Genomic DNA, 24,312 nt, shown 5'->3' on the forward strand with positions numbered 1-24,312 from the left:
GCGAAACTTGCACTGTGAGTGTCTGTGGGAGCCCCTTGCTGATCTTCATACAGAAGAGGCGATACCTGCTGCGGCTGGAAAGTGAAAGCAATAACTAGAATCTTCAACAACATGGGCAAACCTGACACTAGACAGACCAAACTCCCTTTCAAAAGGGAAAAAAAGACAGGCCAAGTGGACACACCACAACCCGTGACCAGCCTAGACAACCCCCAGGAGGAAGACGCCCAAGATGTCGACTAAAAGAAATCTTGGTGGAAGTTAAGTCCAGTCTCTGCAACATAGACGCCAAACTAGACCTCATGGCCAGTCACCTCAACAGAATGAAGGAACAGGTGGATAAATACAATAATAGACTAGAGCACCTTGAAACTAGAGTCTTTGACGTAGAGAATGACCAAACAAAGTGGAATGAACAACTACTCAAGATGGAGAAAATACTTGAAATAATAAGAGCCAAAAACGAAGACCTAGAGGCACAATCTAGACAGAATAACCTGAGAATTATTGGAGTCCAGAAGTCCACGGCCATTGACAATATGGAAAAATACGTAACAAACATGATCAAGGAACTGTTCGGAGAAGTGTTCTCTCCTGATTCATAATAGAGCGGGCTCACACAACAATGGACCCCAGACCGCCCCCAGGCGCACCGGCCCGTCCCATTATAGCGTGAATCCTAAACATCAAGGATTGAGACACAGTGCTGCGATTTTCAAGTGAAAGCGGCAACCTACAATACCAAGGAAATACTATCTCCTTTTACCCGGACTTCACGATTATAGTTCAGACTGACCGTAAGGAATTTTTACCAACTAAAAAATTACTCCAAAATGCTTTGATAAAATCTGCTCCTCTCTACCCAGACAAACGACGCATAGCACATGGCGGCAAAGCTCATCAGTTTATTGATGCCAAATCAGCGCTCAAATTTCCTGATTTGCTGATTGCAAAGTAGTCCAGACACTCTCCAAGGGATAAAGATCATGGGAATTTGGACGAAAATGAATGAACTTTAAACTCAAACCTCTCTGATCCACTTCAAACAATCACCACAGTACAAAGCGGCACTGTAACTGGCGGGGATGACCTGTGCAGAGCCCACTTCAGGGTTCCTTAACACAGTTTATGTGACCTACAGCCTATGAAGCCATCCACAAGGCATGAGCCACTATGTCACCCATGAAGCTAGAGGAAGGTTGGGTGTTCGCGAGGCTCCTCTTCGCCCCCAGGAATGAGCCCCACGCTCTTCTATTCAGACCGGGGAGGAGGTGGGGATGGATTATTCAACCAAGTTCAGGGATTGGAGGGGGAAGTTGAGGGGGAGGGGGAGGTAGGGGGTTTCATTATTCTACTGTTTTGAGAGTGTTAGATTTTGTCTACATTTTAGAGGAGGCCCCTGTCAAATACACATAGGTAAGACACTGAAGCAGACAGTCTATAGGACAGATCCCATACTACTGCCCTACTGTAACACGGTAGACACCAGACTGAGCTCACAACGACCCCAACCAAGTAGACGGCGCTCCAAGAAGATGACCCTGCATACCAGCACCCAGATACCTATAACATACCAATGGCACCCAGAGGACTTAGGCTTCTAACCTGGAATGTTGGATGGCTCAACAACCCCAGGAAAGTTCGCCTTGTCCACACATACCTTAATAGACACCACACATATATCTGCTTCCTTCAGGAAATACACCTGACCCCACCCACCTCCACTCGCCTAGAGGTGCGCTGGTGTGCAGAGGTACACCACTGCCTGAATCCCAGCTATGCCAGGGGCACTGCAATACTTATAAGGAAAGGTATCCCATGGATGCTCAGTCAGATTAAAGAAGATACTTTGGGGCGGTATGTTATAGCGGCAGGACAACTCCAACAGCAACCTCTCATGCTGGTTTGCATATATTACTAAATAGAATAGAGCCACCCAATAATCCCCTCGGGACTGGGTATATTCAATAACACAATAGCAAAGTGTCCCCAAAGGAAACATTTAAAACAGATTTACAATTTGTATGGATGTCATATTCATGATCAATTTTTTTATATAATCACAGAAAATATATGCAAAATATACCGAAATATATCAAACAGGTATATTTAATTCCACTTGGAATATCATCAAGTAATAGCTGGCAACAAACAAACTACTAAAGTTCATACATTATTTAGCAGTAGTATACAAAACACCTTTCGCATGAGTAATGGGTATTCAAAACACCATGTTGAAAAAAATTAAATACAGCTTATAATCATATTTACAAACTGTAAAATCAATGGATGTGCGAATGGGTTTTAGTCGTTGACGTTTCGGTCCCCTGTTGGTCTACCAGATCGTTGAGACAATCTTCAGGGCGGAAGGGTTGCACATATACATCTAATGCAATAGAGAACAATACATATCATCCCTGTGACTAAGAAGAAAATGTCAACACAAAAAGAAAACAAATAACAAATAAGAAAATAAATCAATAAGAACAACCTCAGTGTAAACAACTTGTGTAAGTCCCAACTAATAACTAATCAATAATATGCAATAATCGTAGTGGCAACCAAAAAGAGGAAAGACCACCAGCCTAGTGAATCACCATACAGCTCACTCAAAGGGATGTGGAGTCAGTAAAGTTATGCTATTTGTCTTTAAAGAAACTAGATAGGGACGAGCAGGAACTCAAGAAAGTAAGTGTCCGCAGGTTTATAACGCTCAAAACAACCCTACTTACGGAGCCCGGCCTCCTGGGGTCCCTGTCCACTGACGAGAAGTTTCTTCTAACCAGGTTCAGGATGAATTTGTTTCATTTTTTGCTGGCTAGACCCAAGGGCTGTCACAGAGGTCACGTGGTAGCGTCCTGTGTCTGCGACGGCTCGTCTCCACAGGGTTTGCTGCACTTTATGTTCTTCTGCAAATTTTACTCTATTCCACATTTCCTGGTACCTCGCTTGAAAAAGTTGCATTTTAGACACGTTCGCCCAGCCCTCTTGTACCTGCAACTGTTGAATGATGACTGTTTGTTCTTTGTTGAGGGGTTTCTAAAATCTGCAATGAAATCAAGGGCTTGTATGGATGTATAATGTGTGGGCCGTTGGTCCACGGGCATTTCACAGTATGTTAACCTAGCTTTCTTTAAGGTGTAAAAGGAATGCAGGCCCATTTTTAACTTTTATGATGTTTTATGGGGCATCTGCTCTTTAGTAGCTTTGTATATTTTGATATTTATGGCATCTCGCACTTTATATCGAGTAGTATTTTGGGGTTTGTTCATTTTTTATACAGTTTTTTAATATGTCTGAATCTTTCTATGTATTGTAAATTTTTACTTTCATGGCTGCCTTTGTGTAACTGAATAAAGTTTATTTGGGTTGGAACACTCTGCTACCTTTGCTGCGTGCATAAAAATCTGAGAACATCTTCCGCAGAGGCCTAAAAACCTGGCTTTACCAGTTATAAGAATAATGAACTTAGAGCAGAGTACCACTCTAACCAGACAACAACATTTGGACTGTGTGATCTATCTGTAAAGACTAGCACGGAACTGTTCAACATTTTATTCACACATTGGTGCTAAGTTCTAATCATTAACTCGTAATCAATGTTTTCCCTCTGGCCGTGCTCCCATGCGCTGTTGACAATGCCCAAACTACCCTCTCTCGAGCAGCGTACCCCACCCTCTTCTCCCTCCTCTCCCTGGTCAAACCCCTGATAACCATTCACCATTATCACATGTTCTTGAAATTATCCACTCCCTACTACTTCAACCTTCCACGTACCCCCTCCAATCCTCAAAATCGTCTTTTTTTCTACCAACTCCTTTAATTTCCACTCACTGACCTCTCCTTTTTCAACTCACATCTCCTGTCTCCACCTCTATTCGTTCGACCAGTTACCTCCCTTTCCATACCACGCGTTCCTCCAAATCCCAGAGTGCACTGCTCCAGGCACATAAATGGCATCAGTGGATAATGTTCTAAAATGTAAACCCACCCTGCGCACTCAGACTACCTTCAACACCTCGTTAGAGTACCCCGCCCACCCATAGACGTGTAACTATACAGTGATTAGTGTGTAAACATCGCATTCATCTGTAAAAAAAATCATTTTGTTTGCTCGTCAACACTTTGCATATTCAACACTCATAGTGATTGCGAAACGCGCATCAAAGTCCTCAGTAGTGTTTGTACATATAGACAGTTCATTCACTCCTGCAAAACTGACCCCAGTAACAAAACTGGCCCCCACTGCTCCAAAACTGACCCCACCCTTCTAGCCGACCAGGCAAATGCCCGATGCCTGCTGAGGCCAGTCCAGCTGGGGGTGGGGGGGGTTGTGTCATGTTCGAAATGAGAAAGTGCAGTACAGGCATCCGCAACCACAGCAAAGCTACGCTAATATATGTTAGGAAACTGGGGCAACCGGCCTCCTTCCACAGTGCCTGTAATTTGGGTGGTGGATATGGTATTCAGTGTTTTGGCTACAGAAGGGTAGGCGGTGGGATAGAAGAGGGAAAGAGGTTTGTATTTATATAGCGCCTGATACCCCTGATGGGGTTTTGAAGCACTTTTTTGGGCAAGTAGCACGCTACTTGGGAACCCATAAGGATTAGCGTTGAATTAGTATAGTGAAATATGGAAGTCGTTTGAGTGGTGGATATGTTAGTTAGTTATTTGGATTGAGAAGGTTGGGGAGGGGTTGAAAGGCAAAAAGGTTTGCATTTATATAGCGCTTGTAACCCTGTTGATACACTTTATTGGTGAGTGGCACGCTACTCTGGAACCCGTAAAGGATTAGTGGTGAATTAATAAAGTGGAATATGGAATTTGAATGGATGAAGAGGGCCGGATTAATGAGGCCCCTACAACTAAATACATTATCTATCTTGTTGTGCATTATGTACAGAGTATTAAAAACAAATGGTCTTGGCAAACAGCAGACACAAAAAGAAATATTTCATGGTAAATCTTGTAGGGCTTTAACTGAGAAACCCATGGCTTCCTACCATCAGTGTTTGCCAGATGTGACATTAACAGTTAAAATAGTGGAGCACTCACATTGAGGCCCTAAACGCGTGAATGCTATTACGAGCCTCTCTCCTATCCTTTTGCCAACAGCCCCCATGTTGAAGCTCCACAGCAAGAGACTGGAAGGAAGCGCCATACCCAGAGATCAAAAACAAAACTTAGACTAATGTCTCTCTAGTAATTGATGATTGCTCCCTTGATAGTACGTACTGGGAAGAACATCCTGCCATCCTTCGTCTATGGTGGCAGCATTATGCACCGTCGTCAGGTGACGCGTCAGAAACCCCCCTCCCCCTTAACTTTGAGTTTGGCTTTATAAGGAAGGATTCTTACAATATCGTAAATGCTCATGTTTGTGGAAGCCTGGTAACTCTCGCTGTGGTTATCTACCATCCTCTTCACTTCTTCTGTCCACCAAACCTCCTCCATACACCCTCACCTCACTTCCTTACCTATTCCTCTCCAGAACTCTCTCTCCACTCTCCAAAACCTATACCGACTTTAATGCCCCAGTTAAGTCTACCTCTCCCCTTATCACTCATCAATTTATCCTCCACTTTGCGCCCCGTCTTCCTTCCAGTGTCAAAAGCTTAACACAATCCGCTCACCATCCCCACTAAGGCCACTGGGGATTAATGCTCAAATCTCCGCTTTCTCGTAACTCGACTTTCTTGCTGACATCCATTTTTGCAGACGCCTGAAGTCGACACTGCCACACCTGTTACCCCGGCTTTTATAATCTCTTCTTAAGTTTCCTCCTCATGATCATCTTTACCCGCCTGCTATACTCTGTCAGTGCTTCCTTTAAGGGCCACCCCTGCCACCCTTCTGTCTCCCTCCCCACAGTGCACTTTTCTTCCTCTCCGAGCTACCTTACGTCTTTCCCCTCATACCACTGAGCTCATACTCCTCCAATGCCCATCGTCCAGCTCCCCAGCCATAACATGTTAACGTGTCCCTTTACAGTCATGCCTCTTACGAGTTTCTCTACTGTCCCCTCTATTCTATGTTTCTACATCCAAAGTGTTGGACTTGGCCCTTATGGCAGGTTCACCCCTAGACTTTTTGCTTTTAATGGTGACCTGGTGGTAGTGATTTTTGGGTTCTGCGCACTTTCACTGTGTCCCAGTGGAAAGTGCGTGCGCACTCTGAGTGCATGTGATGAGATAGGCCTGCCCTCCTATAGGAATGCATGGGGAATGTCTGTGTCCCTGGTAGTTCCTGATGCGTGGGGTGTACAGGTTCGAATTTGATATGTGCGAACTCGTGAGAGTGAATGCTTCGCAATGGTGTGTGTTGCATGAGTGTGTCATATGTAGAAGTGCCACTTCTAGGAGTTGGCATATTAACATAAAATATGCCTGGCGTGTGATTGTCTGGAGCTGGCTGGTGAGCCTGGCTCCAGGAAGGCTGGATGGGTCTGCCCGGTGGTGAGTGGGAGATTAGCATGCTGATGGCTGGGGAGGAGTGTACCTGTGTCCTGAATGGGCTGGGCTTTTCCCCACACAATGCTGGCTCCGCCCCCTGTGGTGCGACTGATGACCCAAGCCCTGCCAGTGAATAGAGAGGGTGGTTGAGGTAAACAGAGTACTCAAGAACCAGCTGCAACTGGTTTCTCCCCCACCCTGCACCCTTAAACAAAGGAATGTGGTGTATAAAAATGGGGCTTTGTCCCCACAGATGTTGATCTCTTCCAGGATCCTGAGGGGGCTGTTGCTGCTATCGCTGGGCCAGAGGACCGCCACTTGGAGTGTCTCCCTGCCTGGAGACCCAGTGTGCTGGCTCTGGGCCCAGCCTTGCCCTCCTGCCTGCCTACAAGGACCTTGCAGGGTCCTTTCCTGATTTATAGCGCTGGGAGCGCTGTATTCACTTGCCTAGCGCCTGGGAGCGCTTTATTTGACTTGTTACGCTTGTGAGCGCTTTACTTACAGAGGCCGGTGCCCACCCGGCATTGCCTGCCCCGAGCGAGTGTCCACCTCGCTGATTTGGGATTGTTTTGCCCTGGGCAGGTGCCCACCCTGCCAAGGACCTTGCCGCTGTGTTGGCACCCCGAGCGAGTGCCCACCTCGCTAAATATTTGGATTTAAAGCCGGTGCCCACCCGGCATTGCCCTGTGTAATCACCGCCGCCGGCCCGATCCTCAGTGAAGCGCTGTCCCGCCTCCAGATTCCTGGGCCGCGCTGCGATTGGCCGCAGCCAAGACCCGGAAGTCAGGCAGGCTGCGGCGGGACAGGGACAGGCGACCCGGAAGCTGCACAGCCGCCCAATCCTGGTGCGGCCCCAGAGGGAGAGACCCGCCTCCAGGATTTCCCGGTGAAGCGCAGGAGAGTCCTCATTGCCGAGAGCCCAGCAGCAGAAGACCAGCAGTGATTCCCGCCCCCGCTGGAGGCCAGAGCCGGTGAGTGTTGCCACAAGAAGAGAAAGGAGGGGCGCCGGGACACGTTGTCGGTGTCCGCCCCCCCCCCCCTCAGCAGCGCGACCTCGCGCCCTTGTGTTTAGAGCCTGAGAGGCTCAGGGGGCATGTGTATTTGATTCAGAGTCCCCCGTGAGGGACTCCAGCGCCGCCCACTAGTTCTTCGAGCCCACGAGAGGCTCCCCGCCGGCATCTTGGTTTGTTGGAGCCACGAGGCTCCAGGGGCAGCATCCATTTGTTCAGAGCCCAGAGAGGCTCGTGTGGGCACTACTTGATTCTTGAGTCCAGGAGGGACTCCCACACGCCGCATTGGTGTTTCCAGCCCAGAAAGGCTCCCCCAGTGTTTCTAGGCCCCCGTGAGGGACCCCAACAGCCCGGTGAGGCTGCATTGATTCTTTTAGCCAGAGCCTGCGAGGCTCCAGCATTGCCCCGTCCTCACCAGCTGCCCAGCACTTTGTGGGCAGCTGCCACGTTTAGGCCCCTGACATTTGGACACAGGGACCGCCACAGGTGGTGGCTAATGTGGATTTTGCGCTATGGTGTTTTACTGTTCTTGCACCTCTGAATGTATTGTGATGCATCATGTGTTTTCCTCTTACACCCCTACAGGTATTGTGATACTTAGGTGGTTTCCTTCTTGCTAGTACAGGTGGTGCTAGCAGAGCCCAGGTTCCCTAGTGTAATCTCCTAAGGTAGTGAGGGTTGAATAGGTGGTGCTCACCTGGTACCAGTAGTGACTGGTTGTATGTTATTTTTGTGCTACAGTGATAATTCTATGATCTAAAAAGTGCTAAGTGCTAAAAGTGCTGATTCTTGACAGTGGTCCAGGTGGCCCTGTCTTGTACATATCCCCTGTAAATTCTGCCCGTGCCTGTTGGCACATTGTAAAGTGTGTGTTTTATCTAATGTGTTTTGGTGTAATACAAAGGCTATTTTTATATATAACCTTGTGTGGAGTTTCCTTTGTGGTGGGCCTTGGGTGTTGTTGCTGGGGTGCGTGCGCAAATACTTAACTCATATCGCCTGCAAGTATAGCCTTGCTGCTCGCGCCACGTTACCTAGAGGGTGAGCAGGGGTTGTCTTGGCGTGTAACTCCCTTGCCCTGACTTAGGAGTGGTGGTCTCTGACTGACTTTGGCGAAAGCCCTGGCCAGCCAGGGATCCCATTTCTAACACAAAGCATCACCAACTAAGTCATCCGAAGCGAGTTCCAATGAGGTGACCTAGAACTACAGCTCCCAGAAACCACTGGGCGGTGAAAAGAAATGCCCACCGTGGGGCACAGCTGCCCTAGAGAACAAGCATTGGCATAGCCAATAGGTATCGCCTTTGGGACCTTATAAGTGTTTAGCCATGCAACAGTTGTTGTTGTTGTTGCACCAAGGATATTGTACTGCATAACTAAATACTTAGAAGGTTCCAAAGGCGAGTCATTTTGGCTATGCTAATGCTTCTTTTATTTTATGTATTTTACTTAATCTTGCATTCCGTAAGAGTGCTATCTAATTCCAGGGTGTTGTTTTTTTTGTATTTTTTCAGTGTAGCAGATTACTCTTCTATACTTTAAACAGAGCTCTCCATGTGCTCATAAGTCTGGATTCGAGGCTGAATGCAGTGCTTGCTTTGACGGTGCTCGTCAGTGGGTTAAACAGGTGTTCAGAATGCGTGGTCATCCAATCCTTGGCCCCTCTGCAGGGCACACAGACAATGGTCACATATTTTAGTTGTAATTGTGATTCAATCCAAATGGGTGTGCTGGAGGTATACAGTTGTTAAAATATTGCATATGGTGAAAGTAAAAGAAATTGCAGTGTTTCCAGGTGAGTGGCTGCGTTGTGTTTGGGGTGGTGAAGTGAAGAAGATGCGAGGAAGTGCCTTTAGTTAAGAGTGAAAAGAGGGTGATGAAGAGGAAATAGATGGGGAGTAAGATATGCAGATGAAGGAGATGTGGTGGAAAAAGGGCATACACCTCCAACACACAGTGAACAGAACAGAAGAGACCGAGTCACTCTGAAGACCACCACCCCTTCCACAGTCCTCAGTAATGTTTAATTCAATCTCACAATTTCAGGATTAAAATATTTCCAATATTAATTATTGAGAACAAAATAATTGCTATTACTAATTTATCTTAAACCAACCAGAAGTCTTGGCTGGTTTTAGGTGTATGTCAGTCATGTGATGTCCCATACACTTCCTTTGGGTCTCTTTTGTCCTCCTTTCACGTCCCATTCCATTGCTCTCTAGCATTCATCCTCACAATTTCCCTATACGGTCCCAATCCTGTTTGTCATTATTCCAATACACCAGATACGTTTCCGCTCCCAGACCTATCATATGTAAGAACAGAAGTGAAGGTTGGCAACTCTATTGTTTTTTGTAAACTTATACAAGACTCAGCACTGTACATGCTGTGCGCACTTCTCTAAAGTGGAAAAGACACAGGTTTTATTTTTCCAGTGCAGGAGGGGGTGGGGTGTAAAGGTTCACTGATTTCGTAAGGCATCTCCTATCTTAAACTATCATGAGTGCACAGCAGCAGCAGCCTAAAGGAGGGGGCAGGGGGTGGGGCGTGTGCTTTCTGGGTGTGAATTAAAACACTGCCTCAATATGCCAGACCGGCCCTGTGTAGCGCTGCACTGATAAGGACATTTCTGGTATATGGAATGATAACCACCATGAGTCACCGCATTTTACCTCAGCTGCTTGTCATAACAGCTACCTCCCAGCGAATACAAGAGCTAAAGGCTGGTGAAACGATCTGAGCATAAACCGTTCATTGTGGCCCAATAAAGTGTTCCACTCTCCAGAAACCCTGTTCGGAAGCCAAAAGACATTGCTTTATCTCTCTCAAACTACAACGTGGCATGCACCTAGTCAAATTTCAATGCCCGTACTTCACTGCGCAGAATCAATCGATGATAAAAAGTGCCTCTACAGCACTGAGATTGATTCTCATAAGGACTATATACAGCCTCAGGTGAATACGATGATAACCTAATAGAATATGGAATAATGCATATTTTTGGGCTGCCTACCGGTGTGACGCTGAAAGCTAGCAACCAAAACTGTGCGTGTTTAAAGTGTGCAAAGAAAGTTGGTTCACCCTAAGAATCGAACCATCTTGATTTGGACACCTTTTATGGGGCTAAATGAAAACAACGTATAAAGATGGCAAAAAGCAGTATTTGTTAAAGTAACAAGACTCTTCCTTAAGACATTAGTCTAAAATATTCACCCCAGTTTGCTTACTCTCAAAAAACCAATTTTTATTTATTTTATTTTTTTATTTGCGTGTTTATATAGCGCTATGAATAAACTCCCGTAGGGGTATCTTCGCGCTGATGACAACCGGTAGGAAGCTGATAAAAGAAGCAATGAAGTTAAAAAGTGAAAAAGTGCTGTGAAAGCTCCTATAAACCAACAAGGTGCTGGTTAAAATGAACTAAACAGAAAGGTTTTCAAATATTTTCAGAATTGGAGGTGGTTATGACATTGTCTCAATGAGAGCGGGAGTGAGTTCCAAAGATTGGGGCCTAGTACGGACAAAGCCCTGCCACCTAGCCTGGATTTGGTTATCTTAGGAACACTCAGTAGCAACTGGTCAGTGGATCTAAGGACACGGGTAGGGACATAAGGAACAAATTTGCTGGCCAGATACTCTGGTCCCAGTTGATTGAGGCCCTTATGAATGATGCAGCAGGTCTTAAACTTCACTCGTAGACGTATTGGTAACCAGTGAAGTTTATGAAGTAGTGGTTTTGAGAGGGATCTGGGGGGTGCATTTAGCACCAACCTAGCTGCTGTATTTTGCACCACCTGTAGACGATCCAAAACCTCCTCCTTTGCACCTGCCAGAAGACCGTTACAATAATCAAGGCGGCTTATAACCAACGCCTGAACTAAGGTTTTCCTATGAGAGTCAGGGAGGAAAGGAAAAATTCTACGGGGGAGACCAATCACATGGAAGCAGGATCCCACAGTAGTGTTGACATTTTGCTTCATGGTCAACTCCGGCTCCAATCTAACTCCCAAGTTCTTGATTATTGTTTTGGGCTCAGGAACTGGGCCCAAGTCAGAAGGCCACCGATCGGGGGACCATTGGACCCTGGCTTCCCCGAAGAGCATCACCTCTGTCTTTCCAACATTGCATTGAAGAAAGTTGGAAGACATCCACCTTGCAACTGCCTTCATCCCATCGGAAAACGATTGAATAATTTCCGGGGTAAGTTGTTTAAAAGGGAAGAGCAGCTGTGTATCGTCAGCGTAGGACACTGGACAGAATCCAAAAGCTCTAGTAACATCTGCCAAGGGAGCCACATAGGTATTAAATAAGGTCGGGCTCAAACAAGAGCCCTGCGGGACTCCCTTGGTAATGTTGACCTCTTCCGACCTAAACTCACCCATGGTGACAAATTGGGTGCGGTTGGAGAGGAAGCTCTTGATCCAGTCCAGTGCCCTACCGCTGATTCCACTCACAGACAGTCGTTCGATCAGGATGGTATGGGAGATCGTATCGAACGCTGCCGATAAGTCTAGCAGCTCCAGGACAACAGAGTAACCCCTGTCCTGGTACAGCCGCAGGTCGTCCGTTATCGACAGCAAGGCCGTTTCAGTGCTGAATTTTGGCCTGAAACCTGACTGTGATGGATCGAAGCTACCAGATTGTTCTAGGTAGGTGGATAAATGTTTGTTGGTGTGCTTTTCGATGACCTTCCCTAGAAATGGCAAAAGGGAAATAGGCCTCAGGTTAGACATGTTGGTCCAAGGAATAGATGTATTCTTCCAAATAGGTCTAACTAGGGCTTTTTTCCAGCACTGTGGGACAACTCCAGATGTAAGTGAAAGATTCACCAGTCTCTGAACATCAGGGCCTAGTGTACTCCCTAGCGGACCCATAAGTCTGGCTGGAAGCAGGTCCGCCGGGCTTCCACTTTTAATGTCAGTGAACAGTTTCTGGACCTCTATTAGCGATATTTCAGGAAAATCGTCAAAAGAGTAGGTGTTGATGGGTGCTGTTTGTATCAGAGTATAGTTATCCTGGCTACTTATGTCAGAGCTATTCTTTCCATAGTGCTGGTATTTTTCCGCTTTTCTTTGGAAAAATTGCAAACTCAATATTCTCCTGGAAGCCAAGCAGTCACAGGTGATCCATTAGAATACCGATGAGAAGCAACAGAGTACACGTACACATCAGTACAACAAAGAAGGGGTGGGCGGCAAATTCCGTACCGCGCGCGGAATATGAAAATGTCAAAACTTTCATGATCCGCGGCGGAACGGAAGCATCTTCATTGATAATATGAATGGCAAGATTCTTTCTGGCACAGTGCTCCTGTCACAAAAATTAAAGCTCAACAGGAATCACTTACAGATATAGATAAAGGGGGACGGTAAGGGGGACGGTGGCAGCTTCTTCCCAACTCCGCTTGGCGCCATGCTCTGAGCATAAGTGCTCTTTTATTGTTTTAATGCAGAAATCGGCTCCGTGAGCTTTGGAATATTTTAGCTGAAAGTTGTGTTAATTAATTATTGGTCAGAAACTGTTAGTGCTTATAACTGAATAACTAGTGGCACACTGTTTAAAAAAGACTGCATACCTACACGCATTGAGGGACCAGCTCCTACAGTAGCTCGACCTGTGCCTGCACGCCCGGTCCAACCCTCCATCCAATCACGGGTGCGGAAGGCGGGGCAGAGCCAGGAACATTCAGGGAGGCGAGCGGTTAGCGCTCTAGCTCTCCCCTACTCGAGGGCTATAAAGGTAGCGAGGAGGCACCCAACTTTACGGTAAGGGGGACGGTGGCAGCTTCTTCCCGACTCCGCTTGGCGCCATGCTCTGAGCATAAGTGCTCTTTTATTGTTTTAATGCAGAAATCGGCTCCGTGAGCTTTGGAATATTTTAGCTGAAAGTTGTGTTAATTAATTATTGGTCAGAAACTGTTAGTGCTTATAACTGAATAACTAGTGGCACACTGTTTAAAAAAGACTGCATACCTACACGCATTGAGGGACCAGCTCCTACAGTAGCTCGACCTGTGCCTGCACGCCCGGTCCGACCCTCCATCCAATCACGGGTGCGGAAGGCGGGGCAGAGCCAGCAACATTCAGGGAGGCGAGCGGTTAGCGCTCTAGCTCTCCCCTACTCGAGGGCTATAAAGGTAGCGAGGAGGCACCCAACTTTACGGTAAGGGGGACGGTGGCAGCTTCTTCCCGACTCCGCTTGGTGCCATGCTCTGAGCATAAGTGCTCTTTTATTGTTTTAATGCAGAAATCGGCTCCGTGAGCTTTGGAATATTTTAGCTGAAAGTTGTGTTAATTAATTATTGGTCAGAAACTGTTAGTGCTTATAACTGAATAACTAGTGGCACACTGTTTAAAAAAGACCGCATACCTACACGCATTGAGGGACCAGCTCCTACAGTAGCTCGACCTGTGCATGCACGCCCGGTCCGACCCTCCATCCAATCACGGGTGCGGAAGGCGGGGCAGAGCCAGCAACATTCAGGGAGGCGAGCGGTTAGCGCTCTAGCTCTCCCCTACTCGAGGGCTATAAAGCAACTTGTCGGCTACAACGCGCAGTGTTGACGCGCAGTGTGGCGCCTACTCCTGCGCCTAAGACGAGCCGAAGACTAGCCCGTCTGCGCCCGTCCGCGACAGGACGGGACTAGGGGCAGGGGGCTATGGCGGTTTTTAGCGATTGTTTGGAGAGATCCAATTGCAACAGACTTACATATACCAGCCAGACACTAATGGACATTGGTAGGTACGCTTCCACACTGTGCACCCACAGGGTAGGAAACAACCTGGAGGGGCCGTTCTCTTGCTGGGGATGCCACGAGCAATTTACCATCAGTACTGAAACCTCACCATGTCTGTCAAGGTCTCGGTTGTTGGCCCTTGCGAAACATCATACAGAGCTGACTGACACCCCTCCTAATGGCCAAATTTTAAATTGCAAGAGCTTATTGGGCAATATCCGCTCCCTAGTTACACATGCTACCCAGGTGTGGGATCTCATAACATCTGAGAGACCACATCTCTGTTTTCTAACTGAGACATGGCTGAAGCCACATACTGTCTCGGCCATAACACTGGGGGTACCGCTAGGGTACAAAATAGTGAGGATGGACCGCCCAATTAAAACAGGAGGGGGGATAGCCATTGTATTTAAACAGGAGATGGATGTTGTAGTTACCGAGACAGGGTGTACCCCCCAGATGGAGCTCCTGATCTTTACAATTAACCCTAGTTCAAGGGAAACCAGGAAGGGAGCTTTAGTTTATCGACCCCCAGGCCCATGTGGGAATTTTTCTATTCAACTCGTTGAAGTTCTGGCACCCCATGTGAAGGAGAATTCAGACTTCATCCTGGTAGGGGATTTTAACGTCCACAGTGGAATTGCTACCTGCGTGGAGGCTCAGACTCTATTAACTGATCTGGCCACACTTGGACTTAATAAAATGAATCAGGGGCCCACACACTTAGCAGGTCATACATTGGACCTAGTGTTGTGCAATTCAACTGCCATAAAATGTGTGCCTCCCATCCAAGTGGAATGGACTGACCATTCCATCATTGGATTTTACACTCGCACCTACCATAAACCAAAGGGCACTCAGAGGGTCATGGCAGATATTAGGAGGCCCTGGAATAAATTAACACCAGAGGGTTTCAGGGGGAAATACACTGAACACAACTGGGACGAATGTGGGGACAATGTTACCACTGCACTATGTAAACTCAATGAAGCAATGACAGTGACAATAAACCACGTTGTACCTCTCAGAACATTTAAACCCGGCCTGCTCCCAAACAAGAAGTTTGGTTCACTGACGACCTTAGACAGTTAAAGCTAACTGCGAGGAAGTTAGAAAAACGATGGAGGGTCTCACGCAAGGCTGAGGATAAGGAGAGCCACAGGACCTCTCTAAAAAGCTATCATAAAGCCATTCGGCTGCTCGGAAACATCATATAGCAGCCCAATTATCAGCAGCCGGTAAAAACGCAAAAGTTCTATATCAAGTCCTACAAACCTTCATCAAGCCCATTGCTTGTGAGACTGGGGAGATAGAATCCCAGGAACTTTCCGATAATATCTCCCAGTTCTTCATTAGAAAGATCGAGGGCATATATGATAAGATACTAGCCTCCAAGGACAACACTAACAGCATGGTCACAGTTGACCGTATGGTTCAGTCATCCATTGGTGCAGTAAAGAACTGTGTCAGTAAGCTTGTAGAATTCCCTCCCATATCAATGGAGGAGACAATTGCCTTAATCACTCAAATAAAGAGCGGGTGCCCCTCAGATATTATCCCGGCACGCATCATGCCTCTACTGACTAATGATCTGGGTGGTGGAATTCGGCACATAGTTAATCTGTCCTTGAGTACAGGGGAAGTTCCCCCGGACTGGAAGCGTGCTCTGGTGAGACCATTGCGAAAAAACAATACCATCCCTTGGACCGAATTGACAAACTTGAGACCTATCACACTCCTCCCTCTATTAGGGAAGCTTACTGAGAAGTTTGTCAATCGGCACCTGTCAAAATACATCGAAAGTGCTGGGGGGCTAGACCCCTCCCAGTCTGGGTTTAGGCCTAGGCACAGCACTGAGACCGCCTTGCTGTCCGTCGCTGACGATCTTCATATGCTACAGGATAGAGGCTTCTCCATTATCCTGGTGCTTTTAGATTTGTCAGCGGCGTTTGACACTGTGTCACATGACATCATGACCTCCAGATTAATTGACATCGGTCTGGGAGGCAAGGCGCTGGCCTGGCTGAGGAGTTTCTTCACAAAGCGTACCCAAAGGATCATCCTGGGTCCATATCGGTCGGAGGAGGTGGAGATCTCAAAGGGGGTGCCACAGGGCTCCTGTCTGAGCCCCACGTTATTTAACATCTATGTGGCCCCCCTAGCTAACATCATGAGAGCCCACGGGTTCATCCCAGTATCGTACGCGGACGATACTCAACTCCTCTTTCCGTTTAAAACGATGACACCTGAAGTACGTAACTCCTTTGCCCGGGGGATGAAAGAAGTGGTCCACTGGATGGCAGCAAACTTTCTGCAGTGTAACGTCTCCAAGACGGAGGTGATGCTCTTCGGGGAAGCTAAACGCCTGTGGACTCCTGACTGGTGGCCTCAAGATCTAGGTCCAGTCCCTGTGCCCAAATTGGTTGTGAAAGATCTGGGAGTAAAACTGGATCAGGAGCTCGCCCTCAAACAACATGCTAATCAAGTGGTCGGCTCCTGTTTCCATGTTATTGGGCTTCTTCGGAAGGTATTCCCCCTGTTACCTGATACCACCAGAAGAACAGTGGTACAGTCGCTCGTGCTGAGTAGACTGGATTACTGTAATGGTTTACTGCTAGCCGCCAACGAGGGGATTATCGCAAGACTACAGGTTGTGCAAAACACTGCTGCATGCCTTGTTCTTAACGTCCCGGCTAGTACTCCATCGAAACCCCTGTTAACCAAACTTCACTGGCTTTCAGTGAAACAGAGGGTGATGTTTAAAACATGCTGCTTCATCCACAAGTGCCTCACAGGGAAAGGTCCAGATTACTTGACCAAAAAATTCAATTTATATGTTCCCTCCAGATCTCTGAGATCAGGAGATCAAGAATTGTTATGTGTCCCCAGGTTCAAGAAGACTAGACAAGGGGGAAGGGCCTTATGAGTAGCCGGCCCGCAGTTGTGGAATGATCTCCCTATGGAAATCAGACTTTGCAGAGAACATTTTCCTTTTAGGAAAAAATTAAAAACTTTCCTCTTTCGCTACTAGGCTTACCACCTAGGGAGGAATGACAAATGACTGGGCCCTTTTTTGCTCTCAGATGATGCCAACGGCACAGAGATACTCATTTGGGAGTCGATTCCTAGCGCGGTATAAGTTTGCAAATAAATAAAAATAAATAAAGCAGGTGCCCGAGTTTAAGCTCAAATTCAGTAACTCATTAATCAGCCCAAAAAAATCGTGAGCTTTGTCGAGGCTGGGAAGGTGTGCTTTCTCCTCACATCTACCCTCAAAAATTAGCTGAGATGCTTGATTGAGGCCTTTGCATCCTTGACTTTCACGAGCGCATTCCCCATGCAGTTCCTGTGACCAGGAGCTTCTTTCTCCTCATCTGCTGCTCTGATCAGTCTCTGACCTTCTATAAACACAAGAAAGGCATGTGAACTCGCAAAGAAACCCGCACGTTTGGCCCCACCACACACACTAGCGGTGTGCACCGTTTGCCCTTTACCCACTATGATGGACAGCTCACTCAAGGGACCCCTGCGCCCTTCGGAACGACGGCAAAGTTACACACACATGGTCACTGGAGACAACTCTTCTGGCCCTTTAGGCAGCTGTAGTGTGGGAAAAGCACTATATATTTACCGAGGTAGCACTCACTGATTAGCCAGTCGAAAGTACTCCAGTTGAGTAGAGGTATCGCACAAAACTGTGGCGTCTTCTTGGATAAATATGAAGGGCAGGATTCATTCTGGCACGATGCTCCTGTCACAAATGTAACGGTCAACAGGAAGCACTTACAGTCCAGATATAAAAAAAAGCAGGTGCCCGGGTTTAAGCTCAAATTCAGTAACTCATTAATCAGCCCAAAAAATGGTGACTTTGTCGAGGCTGGGCAGTTGTGCTTTCTCCCCATATCTACCCTTGAAAATTAGCAGTGATGCTTGATGGAGGCCTTTGCATCCTTGACTTTCACGAGCACAATCCCCGTGCAGTTCCTGTGACCAGGAGCTTCTTTCTCCTCATCTGCTGCTCTGATCGGTCTCTGACCTTTTATAAACACAGAGAGAGGCATGTGAACTCGCAAAGAAGCTCCGCCCCCAAAATCTCTGCGAGCACGTGAAATTCCACGTGTTCGCTGAGATTTTTTGCCGTTTCGTGACATTTTGCGAAAGGCAAATACCGCCCACCAAAGCATGCATTACGTAGTGATGTGTGACAGTGAAACTTTCCATTCAAGGTTAAAAGCTTACAAAGTACCTTATTAGTGGGCTTATTGCGGGCCATTGTAAAAATATTTATTAATTGCAGCACCGTAATGCACTGCAATTAACATCAATATTTTCCCAATGGCCCGCAATCATCCCGCAGCCGTGCTTCTTTAAGAGAAGAAAGGCATCACAAGTCGTGCTTTTGGACTTACTGCATTTTTTCTCGTAAAGGAGCATGGCTGCGGGCTGATTGCGGGCCATTGTGAAAATATTGATGTTAATTGCAGCGCATTACGGTGCTACAATTAACAAATATTTTCACAATGGCCCACCAACAGCCCCCAGACGCACTTCATTAAGGAGGAAATACAGCAAGTGCAGGAGCCACCACAACCAGGAAATTATCCTTTTTCGCAACGCTCATGTTATAAAAACGGTGGCACGAATGATCTCCTGGGATGTGCTGTGGGTGCGCGCTCCACATGAAGCACTGCACGCTCGGAGGAACAGACGTGCGCTCCCGCTCGCGCGCGAACGTTACTGGGAACACTGCTTATAACTGTTTCTATAGCACAGGTCGGTGTAGCCAGGCACTTTACAAATGACTTTATTATTATTAATATTATATGCACTATGTGCACAGGCTCTATATGCCCACTACTGGACATATACCATCAAATTTCAACCGCACGTGGCGGTGGAGGGAGACCTGGTACATCGCACGCCCCTATCCACGGCACTATATCATCCACCCTGACAGAACGACAGATGTTACCACGACTGACTGTGTGCGATGGGTATGGGACGGCCTAAGACGTCAGACATGGCTCCCATGCCTTTACGCTCCCTCCATTCTGATAATCAATAACCCACTGATACCGGCACTGGTGGACGCCAATACTAAAAATAAGCATTTGCAATGCAATAGGTCTTGCATTTGCGAGAGTTTAAACTACAGGCATTATAAACGACAATGCCTTTAATTTATGTTTTAAAAACCAACACATAAATAAAAAGTAAAGTCATTTACAATGCCTATAGCTCAAACTCTTGCAAACGATTGACCTATTGCATGGTAAATGCTTGTCTCACTAGGCGGCGGTGCTTCTTGTGAAGATTATTATTTTGTCTCGGCTGTGAGTTATTGCCATACCGCCTTCTTGTTTTAGGTCGAGCCTAGGCAGCGCAGCTGCCAGGTGATCTGCTATATGTACTTTGTGGGGTCTGACTCATCCCACTGGTTCAGATGGGTTTATGTCTGTGTCATTCCAAAATCATAGCCTACAATTGGTTAATGGTGGCACATGCCCAACCTTTTCTTGCAAGTTCAATCAATCAATCAATCAGTCATTACTTGAGTGCACTACATTCCCGCGAGGGTCTCAAGGTGCTGTGGGAGCCGCTACTGATCTAACAGCCAGTGCCCTCCTGAAGGTCAGCAGGTCTTGGGTCTGACGTAGGCTCAGTGAGAGGGTGTTCCATGTCTTGGCGGCGAGGTGGGAGAAAGATCTCCCGCCGGTGCTTGCTCTTCGGACGCGCAGGACAGTGGCGAGTGAGAGGTCTGCAGAGCGTAGCTGGCGGTCGGGGGTGTAGAAGGAAACTCATCTGTTGAGGTAGGCTGGATCGGTTTTGTGGAGTGCCCAGTGTGCGTGGATGAGGAGCTTGAAGGATATCCTCCTGTTGATGGGGAGCCAGTGCAGGTCCCTCAGGTGGGGGTGATGTGGCCGTGGCGTGGTATGTCGAGGATCAGTCGTGCCAAGGCGTTTTGGATGCGTTGTAGGCATTTGATGAGCTTGGTGGGGGCTCCTGCGTAGAGGTCATGTCCATAGTGGAGTCTGCTGCTGACGAGAGCCTGGGTGATTGTCTTTCTTGTATCTGTCGGGATCCATCTGTAGGTCTTGCAGAGCTTGCAGAGGGTGTTGAAGCAGGAGGAGGAGACTGCGTTGATTTGCTTGATCATTGAGAGCGTTCAGACAAGGATGAATCCCAGGTTCCATGCTTGGTCGGTGGGTGTCGGGGCTGCCCCCAGTGCCGTTTGCCACCAGGAGTCATCTCAGGCTGAAGGGTTGGAGCCGAGGATGAGGACCTCCATTTTGTCTGAGTTCAGCTTCAGGTGGCTGATCTTCATCCAGTCGGCGACGGCCTTCATTCCTTTGTGGAGGTTGGCTTTGGCGGAGATGGGGTCCTTGGTGAGGGAGAGGATCAGCTGAGTATCGTTGGTGTAGGAATCATGTTGAGGTTGTGCTGTCGGGCGACGTCTGTGAGCGGGGCCATGTAAACTTTGAAAAGTGTTGGGCTGAGGGAGGATCACTGGGGTACGCCACAGATAATCTCAGGGGCTGCGGATCGGAATGGGGAGGCAGATGCTCTGGGTTCTGCTGGAGAGGATGGAGGTGGTCTATTCCAGAGCCTTGTCTCGTATCCCTGCGGCGTGGAGGCATGCGTGTAGTGTGCGGTGGCAGACTGTGTCGAAGGCAGGGGAGAGGTCTAGGAGGATAAGTGCTGCAGTCTCACCGTTGTCCAGCATGGTCCTGAAGTCGTCGGTGGCGGCGATGAGAGCGGTCTCGGTGCTGTGGTTGCTGCGGAGCCCTGACCTGGAAGGGTCCAGGATTCTGTTTTCTTCGAGGTATCGAGTTAGCTGTCTGTTGACGACTTCTCGATGACCGTGGCCGGGAACGGGAGCAGAGAGATGGGCCGGAAGTTCTTGGGGTCTCTTGGGTCTGCCTTGGGTTTTTTGAGTAGGGGGTTGATCTCAGCATGTTTCCAGCTCTCTGGGAAGGTCACAGTCTTGAGAGAGAGGTTGATGACGTTGCGCAGTTGGGGTGTGATGGAGCTGCTTGCTTTGTTGAAGACGTGGTGCGGGAGTGGGTCTAATGGAGAGCCGAGTGGATTCTGCTCATGGCCTTGATGGTGTCATCGGTGCTCACGCTGGCCCAGTGTAGCATGGGGTCATGGTCGATGATGTGCTGAGAGTTTGTTGTGTTGCAGTCTGTTGGGGCTGTCTGGGTGTTGAAGCTGTGGTGGATGTCTGCTATCTTGCGGTGGTAGAAAGTGGTGAGGGAGCCGCACAGGGCTTGCAACGGTGGTAGGTCATTGGTGTTGGAGCCGGGGTTAAAGAGTTCCTTCACAATGTTGAAGAGCTCTTTGCTATCGTGTGTAGTGTTGTCGAGTCAGTCTTTGAAGGTGGTCCACTCGGCAGCCCTGATGAGATGGTGGTGGTTGCGGATGCCGTCCTTGTGTGCTGCGTGGCTGTCCGTGTCTGATTGCTGTGCCATTTCTTCTCTAGTTTCCAGCAAGCTTGCTTGGAGGCTTGGAGGTCTGGGGTGAACCAGCTGGCCCTCTTGTTGGTGTCTCTGTGTGGGGGTTTCTTCAGCGGGATGAGGGTGTTGGCGCAGTCCTCGATCCAGCATCTGAGGCTGTAGGCAGCATCGTCGGTGTTGGAGAGTACAGTGGGTGGGCTGAGAGCGAGGTTTGCATGTAGTTGGTCTTCGGTGATATTGCTCCAGCAGCAGTGGGGGATCTGTTGGATGTGGTGGTGTAGGGTGGGTTTCTGGAAGGTGAAGTAGATGCTGCGGTGGTCGGTCCAGAGGAGTTCGGTGGTGTGGTTGAAGGAGACTTGCATACTAGAGGAGAAGACGGGGTCGAGAGTCTGGCCGGTGGAGTGGGTGGGCATTGTGACGAGTTGTCTCTGTCCGAGGTTGGTGAGGTTATCAATCAGGGTTGTAGAATTGCTGTTGTTGTTATTCTCAAGGATACGTTCAGATCTCCGAGGAGGATGTAGTCCGAGGAGGTCAGGGTGTGCGTGCTGATGAAGTTGGCGTTGGAGTCGCTGAACTAGGGGCGGAGTCCTGGGGGTCGGTAGACGAGGGGGCCTCTGAGGGTGGAGTTGGGGTCTGTGTGGTTCTGGAACTGCATGTGTTTGCGGTGCTGATAGTGTCATCGCTGCTGGTCGAGACACTGATGGTGTTCTTGTGGATGATGGCAATTTCTCCTCCAAATCCGTATGTGCAGTCTCTGTGGGTGATCTTGTAGCTGTCTGGGATGGCTATGGGGATGTTGGGTGCAGAGGAGTCCTTTTTGAGGGATGCAGCGGGCGCTCATCTCCTCAGCGAGGCCCAACCGCACCCGGGAGGCCTCACATTTCCAACCAATCACGGAGCTTCTCGTAGAGAACCCCTCAAAAAATAGTATCACTTCCGCTTCTCACTGCCCCTCGAAGTGCGCATGAACCATGGAAAACTACATAAACAAATTTACAGTACCACTGTCTGCGCAAACACGATAAAAATATAACTTCCTCCTGGTAGGGTGACTTTACAGCGGTGAGGTGCCGTTCACTCTCATGAATGCCTGTAAGTGCACACCTACAGGCGCTCCTTCTCCTATTAAACAAACGCCTGTGTCGTCTGTACTGATGAATCGGGTATTTGCTGCAGAGGCTTCTGGGTATGCAAATGTTTGTGGCTGGCCACGCCCCCTCCAGTGACAGCCAGGCTCCTGCAGCAGCCCCATGGTGACTTGTGCTCTGGGTCCAGGCTGTGAGGAGTCTCAAAATCCAGTAATAATCACACAGACCAACATTTCAGGACAGGGAGGGGGAGATTTAAAATAGAAAATCAGGGAAGGAAAATCCCCCGTTGACTTCTGTTGTAGAAAATGCAATTTCAGGCAAGAGACGGCTAAAAAAAAGGCATTTGTGGCTTGAAAAATCAGTAGTCTCCCGCCTGACTCGGGTCTATTGGCGTGTATGAATCATGACCAAAGGCTCCGAGGGGTTAGGGCACTTCCACAATATACTTGTGTGCATACGTGCCAATAGGCCTGATTAACACAGGACAGTCCCGACTTTAGAAGCCATAAAGTCTGTCTCTGCCTGACATGGCAGCTCCTTCAATGCAAGTCAATGGGAAAAGCATCTAGCCCTGCCCAGTACCACGCATCAGGAGTTAGACTAACACATTTTAATGCTGGTGTCCAAATCAATAGAATAAAATGCAGTAGTCACGCAATTATAGCGCTCGGGGACACTGCAGGAGCCGTGCTCGAGGAACTCAGCTGCGCATCCCTGAGCGATCGCACTGGCATGCGCTGTGCTAGTAGAGCATACTTTCTCACTTGTTGCAATGTTTACACACTACAGTGCCTCCTAAAAAAGACACTCAGGTGCCCTGTGGAGAATCAATCAATCAATCAGAAATCACCAGCCTTCACCCGCGCTCAAATGAAGCCTACCTGCTGAGGGTTTCAGATCGCTATGAGCAAAACTTTTATAAATTCAGTGTAGTTATGAGTGACATTTCAACGGCTATGAGTGACACTTACTCAAAAGCAAAATCAAGCAATGAAGATGAGGGAATCGTATAAATATCAGAAGTTACACCCATTTGAGCAACGAGAAACTCTAAGAAGATCTTAAAACTGCTGCAAAGCACCAGAAATGGAAGAACAATAGCCAGAGACAGACTGCACTTCTCAGTCACACAGGGCAGGGGGCACTACAGCTGCCCAGAAGAAGATCTCATTGGTCTGATCATTCATGGCCACACACTATCCTAAAAAGCACATTTGATGGTATAGCATAGCAAGTGCAACTCGGAGATTATACTCTGACGCCCAAGCACAGGCATATTTACTATTATACCACCATATTGCCGAATCCATCATTCAAATCTTAAGTCCCCCATAGATGTATTGATGCGTGTAAGTAAACACTGTAAACACACTGCAGGCCTCATTTATGAGGTTTTGCCGTAGGGAAGTGCAGCAGGCCTTCCAACTGCGCTTCCCTACGGCAAAAGAAAAGGGCAGGAATGCGCCGTATGTATAAGATACGGCGCATTCCGGTCCTTTTCCCCTGTGCCGGCGCACCGTGGGCTGCCAAGTGCCAGCGCAGGTACCTTTGCACAATGGTGCAAGG

Source organism: Lissotriton vulgaris, unplaced genomic scaffold (assembly GCF_964263255.1).
Source record: "Lissotriton vulgaris unplaced genomic scaffold, aLisVul1.2 SCAFFOLD_451, whole genome shotgun sequence".
In the NCBI taxonomy this organism is placed as follows: Eukaryota; Metazoa; Chordata; class Amphibia; order Caudata; family Salamandridae; genus Lissotriton; species Lissotriton vulgaris.